Source organism: Monopterus albus, unplaced genomic scaffold, assembly GCF_001952655.1.
Source record: "Monopterus albus unplaced genomic scaffold, M_albus_1.0 scaffold4.1, whole genome shotgun sequence".
NCBI lineage: Eukaryota > Metazoa > Chordata > Actinopteri > Synbranchiformes > Synbranchidae > Monopterus > Monopterus albus.
The window spans coordinates 2,094,218-2,100,824 of NW_018127884.1; positions in this window are offsets into that span (position 1 = coordinate 2,094,218).

Below are 6,607 nucleotides of genomic sequence, written 5' to 3' on the forward strand. Positions count from 1 at the left end.
TCAAATCAAATCAAAAAATAGGGCTAAGACACATGGAGGTTGGTGCACTGTTTAAAAGAAACAGAACACACCTTACAACAGAAACAGACCTTAACTAATTAAGCATGATGTATATGGCACATGTGACTTAAACATCTTCTGAAATAGTAGCAGACCAGAACATCCGTAGGAGCAAAGAGGAGACTAGAATTCCTCAAACTATTACATGAAACAAACAAAAACATTTTCACTGTTTGAAATTTGACTGTATCTCATGCACCCTCTTCTGTAATGATGTAATGGCACCACCAGCCATTTGTCTTGATGAACCAGCTCCTTTAATTTGCATAATGGTAGCAGATGGAAACATACAATAATTAGCATTTTCTTTTGGTAATTTTCTTGAAATCTGAGTCATTTTTGTTAATATTTAGATGGAAATCTACAACATGTTGGAAAAATTGCAAAAGAAGAAACTGTGGCAGAGAATTAAAAGCCAAGGTCAGGATGAGCTGAGTAGCGAACCACAGTCATGTCGTCATTTTTCTACCAACAACCTGTTTGATGTGTACGGAGTAATATGGCGAACAGTGGGTAGTGTCTGCAGCATCAAAGACATTTTAAACTACACACTGGCCTATAGCGGTGTGCTTACATGTGTGTTGATGTCTGCATAATAGCGACTGGATGCATATGTGTCAGTACATGAGCATAGCACATCACATCAATTTTGTGGGACAATTATCAACCAGCAGGTGTTCTTAACATGATATGTCTTAACTACCAATCACAACTAACCCCCTGTCTGCTGTTCCATCACTGAGTGTAACAGTGGAAGTAATAACAGTGAACTCCTCTTGGTGATCCATGACAGAGACAAGCAGAGCGGGGACAGCATTTGTTTTGTGCAGGGCTCCGTCATGGTTACCGCATTCAAGCATCAGTAAACACGCTTGGCTCTCCGGTGGGGGCGGAGGTGTTGAACAACGTGAGGAAAGAAAGAGGGGGAAGAAAGTCACTTCCACCTGGCACGCCATGATGGATGGTCCATTCAGTTTGGCTCAGAGCTCCTATGAATAAACATATAGGTTGCTGCTGTTTGCTGCAGACTCTCCGAATACAAACCTTGGATTATGTAACCAGATGAGATTAAAAAAGTAATTGAAAAAAAAGTAATCTGATCATGACTACCACTGGAAGGAAATTCGGCTACAGATGAATTGTTAATATGATATTTTGAAGGTTCCAGTTTTGAACCATGAATTTTTCTTTTGCAGCTGACAAGAAATTGAACTATACCATGCTCCCCTCAATGAAGACTAGATGGTTTACCTTATGTGTTGAACCCTATATAAGACAGAGTCAGTATGAAATATATAAAATCACCTGACTGATAGTTTCAGTCAGCATCTCTGCAGAAAATTCTCTGACCTTTTTCCAGAGTCTCGCAGCTCTGCCCAATGAATTATGGACATTTATTTTTATTCATAATTATGAGAAATAGATTTTCTGGTTTAGCTTCTCTCCATCTCCCCGAGGCAAGGCCCACACTGAAACCCAATCTTGTTCCAGTATTGGCCAACATTTCAAGGCTGTCGTAGTAGACAGCTTGCAAAGATTAGTATTTAAATGTGAAGCAATGCTGAAAAATGGGGAAGTCATAATCTTATTTTTGGATAAATTAACAGTAGTAAAATCTTCTGAGACAACATGTCACATATAACTTTTGTAATTGTTCTGTTATTGCTAACGTTTTTCTGAATGTATCTTATCTGAGTGGCATTGGCGTGCACTTTTAAACCTGTGATGGATTATTTATCGGACACTTGTGGGCAGTGGAAATAAGCTGTAAACATAACTGACATCACCTTTCAAGTATGGCACACTTGTTGGCAAACAATTGCATATGTACACATCAAGTAAGTACAGATCAACATTATTATTTTTCTAGAGCTATGCTTCAGAGAAGCTGATGAATGTAAGTGCAACATTAATTCTTCATTTAACTCTGTTCTGTTCTTCACTAACTGCAAATTTCCAACTTAAACAACTTAAGCTAGTCGTTAACTTTCCTTGTCAGCCTCCTGGCAGGTAAAATGCAGTGGATTTTACAGCTTTTTTTTGCTAAAAACAGCTGCCTGCTGCAGCTGGTAACAGCAATGATGAGAGTGTTGATAATGAACCAAAACAGTAAAGTTGCACATCATAAACACCAAAACCACCAAATGAGGTGAACATTGAAATGCTCTGCAGAACTAAGGGAGCTGCAGAGTTGGCTGATAATTGTCTGACTACTATTGATTATAATCAAACTAATGTCCACCTGTCTTGGTAAATGATAGTTCTGTCTGTCTGTTTCATTATGAACATAAAGCTTAAAATAAGACATCATCCATAATGTCCGGCCTGTTTGTCAAACTCCCCCTTTAGAGCCAGTGGAGCCTAGTGCTAGTTCAGGCAGCATAGTGGAGCTTGCATTTGCTGATTGCCATCAGCTGCTTCGTTCATGCTTCACAATCACTGCCTCATTCACCAGCTGTGTGGCTCCAAGCTGACTAGTAACATCCCGTCATATTTATCCAGCTGTACAGCACAGCTTTTACAGCCTGACACTTCTCTCTATTACTCTGCTGATGCCTCCATGCCATTTGGTGTCACATCACATCTCCCTTCACCACCCTCCCTCTGGGATTGTTGATTTAATAAGGGTTTAATGTTCATTTATATGTTCATTAATGGTGGATTAGTTCTCCCAGCAGAATACTCATTGCTGCTTGGGTTATTTTAAACTTTTTGTGGCTTTTGTGGTAAGTGGTCATTTGTTTGATATAAATGTCTGACTGAATTTATTCTATTCCATATCTGGGAGAACTTTGCCACATTCTGCACTCTTCTTGTTTTGTATTTTTTGTTTGTTTGTTTTGTCATTCTGTTAATATACAGTATCTGGAAAGTATTTCCTAGGGACTACCATAACTACTATATACACTATGTACACATATTATATACCCTGTAATGATATTCAACACACTAATAAATGAGAAACACTATCTATGTAAAGCTCACAATGTTCAGGCTTTGTGGCGGATGTTGCACATTTAGTTCAATTATTCAACTCAGCTATGGTAATTGCTTTGGGATCAGACTTTGTAAAGGTGTTAACATGGTAATTACAGAGTGATGGTGATAACAGGAAAACTTTGAAAAGTAAACCATTTCAAAAACAACACACACTCTACCCTAAAAACATCAATAAACACCTCTGGCTCAGTCTCAGCAAAGCTGGAAGCTTAGCAAAGACAGTACTGACAGTACTGTTTTAGATCACGAGGCTAGTTGTTATATTGTGTCCGCAATTACAGATCACATCTGTTGGTGGGATTACTGCAGGTTTTGTGTTGAGAGAGCAATATTCACTAAATAATGCATGAATTACTTTATTTATGACCTCATTAACACACCTGATTAGGTTTAATATGGCATGGTGACTACAGCAGGACGTGCTGTTTTGCTTGCTAAGACAGTGGGAGAGCTGAGAAAGAGAAACAGGCAGTAGTGGAGACAGAGGACACACCAACCCTGGCAGGGTTAACAGTGAGCTATCTCCCAGCTAAGGGCAAAGGATACAGTACTTTTTCCTAGTTAGTTTCTCTGAATTTAAATCCATTTTAAAGGTTCATTTCACCCAAGTTAATAAATGAATAAATAAATAAAAAAGACTAGATCCCACTTACCTCTAATGGAGTTAGCCTTACATATATTACTGTTTTGGGTGTGTTTGTCTGAGATTTGAGATATTTGTCTTTCACCACCATACAACTGAAGTGAATGGAATTTACACAGGCAAACTGATACATTGACCATTCTTATCACGCCTGCCATTCAGACTCTCTCCACAGAAGAATCATAAGAGGTGGCGAACCTATCTCCACCAGATTAGCCTTGTTATATCCTCAGTGGAACAGATCAGCCAATATTCTGCTTTTTAGTCTTGGCTCATCAAATGCTACCACAGTTGGGGACTCAATGAATGGAATATTACCTTTGGGCCTTGAGTGAGGACGGGCTGCAGAATTTGGCTTAACAGGCCTTTCAGCTCAGAGGAAATACACACAGGCAAGATTTGCCAGACATGTTTATTGCATAAAATATGTGTACAGTTGTTAAAATCACCTGTAATAAAGTAATACACCATCAAGAATATATGTCAATATGTGAACAATGCAAAAAATAATAATTTAATATGGAGCTCCTCCTTTTTAATTTCCCTCCAGAACAACATGTTTTCTGAACATTATTTCTAATTGGTCACAAATCACAGCTGTAAAACTAAAGGCATTTTCTGATCTGACACCACTATGGTTACAGCTGGCTAAGTTTAGGAAGCAGTTGTTTAATGGCATAAAAGGACCAGCACTGACTGTTGGCATAAAAAGAAAAAAACAAAAGCAGGAAATGAACAGTGTTGTCCCTTGCCAAAGTCCAACGTTTTGTTGACACACCGATCTACCACAACCTCCTGCCCATGTGGATTTTGTCGATTTATTATAACATCATCCAACTTCCTCCTTTGCTCCTAGTGGACAAAAATTACTAAGGCTGCTATGGAGCTTTGCCACTTGAATATAAACTGACAATATATTATTTGTGGCACTGGTCATTTTTCTTGAGAACACAGTCTCATTATAATTTACCTTTCATGCATCCATCCTGATGAGAAAAATCATAAAAAGAAAATCACTGAGCAGTAGGCAATTGTCCCAAAATGTTTTTCCTTGACAGGAAAGCTATCCACACTACATTTTTAACAATATTGCATTTAACACTGCATAAGGCTAAAGCAATATTACATAGTGTTCATTCTGAAAGGCACAGTTCCACCCTTTAACTACATATTGATCTTATCTGTGCAACTTAGCAGTATCTCACTTCCGTGCTGCTCACATCCCTGGAGGATAAGCTGTGCAGTGTCATCATACACACAGACACACAAGAACACACAAACAGGGACACACATGTAAACATCTTTGGGTGTGATATAAGGAACAGGGACGTGTGCGTGCATGTGTGTGTGTGTGTGTGTGTGTGTGTGTGTGCATGCGTGCAAAGGAGGTCACACTCGAATACATGACTAATAGACTGTCGACATAGATAAATGACTTTTTAAGTAACAGAAAATTGCTCTGTATTCCATTCACTGAACAGTAGTTTTCTCTCTTCTCTTTATCTGTCTTCCCTCTCTCTCCCTTGTCCTCCACTCATTCATCCTGCTTTTCACCATTCCCAGCTCATCATATACCCAACCTTTTCTTCATTTCTACACCCTTGCACTACTGAGTCCTTTCTCTTCTGCCAGTTCTCTCATTCTTGCCCTACTGTACTGCTCTTTGCTTTTCCACCCCTGTTTCCAAAGCAACAAGTAGAAGAGGTTTGAGAGTTGTCTTTTTTTTTTTTTTTACTACTTTTTGTGTGTGATGGAAGAGACAGAAAGAGATCCGGAACTACACAATAGTGGAATTATGCAAATGAATCCACCCAGTGACAATGGATTAGAGCGAGTTCTCTCACAGCTGACAGAAGGGGTTTAGAATGAGCTCTGAGAGTCACTTTAAATGATTCTTGTCTCACAAATCAGATTCACATTCACACAGATATCTGTGTCCACTTATTGCCTTTCTCCAGGCTTGATGTTTGAATAGCTGCTATATGTGTGCACCATGTAAACATATATGATATCTGAGTGCTTTACAATAGATGCAACAGTTAAAAGAAAGCAGACATAACCTTTGCATTGAATAAGAAGACATTGTTAATACAGCTTGATGCCTCTATGACCAACAAATCTCTGCATGCATATTTATACATGTGCCTGTTCGTTGTGTGTGTGTGCTCGTGTAAGTGTAGGTGTGAAAATTATAATTTGATGAGTGGATACAACCAGTTTCTCCTGTCAAAAGAATATCACATACCTGCCGCACTCATGCATGTCACTTGAGGTAACATTTAAACATCATTTAGTGAATGATCCTTACTGCTCTAACAACACACATTAAAGGTTCCATTTTACTTTTTCTAGTAGAATCCTTTACAAAATTCATCCTGGCAGCCTTTTTCACAGCAAATGAAAATTATTAGTTTTTTTTTAAATATTGCAGGCACTGCAGAGGCCATAACACTGCAAGCACTATTTTACTTCAGAATGTGTCATTGTCACTGCAGGCCCCAGCTAGTCAATTTTAGTCAAGTAACTAATCACACATGAATGTTGTTTGTGTATGTTTCATTGCAATTGTAACAAATCATCAACAACAAGAACAGAACGTTTATTTCAGCTTTTGTTGCTTTTCTTGTTTGTACATTAATTTTGCATTTACATTTAGGCTCAACAAAACATCTCTCAGTGCCTCTTGAGGTTGTTTGTATTTTTTACAAGTCCTGTTTGTATGAGAGGATTTTTACACTGAGTTTTATAAACTGAGGTTCTTTATAGATTAAATCATGGCTTACAGACTAAAGTGCCTCTGGACTGGCAGACCGGGTGGTGGTCCCTCTTCTTAAGAAGGGGGACCAGAGGGTGTGTTCCAACTATAGGGGGATCACACTCCTCAGCCTCCCTGGGAAAGTCTAT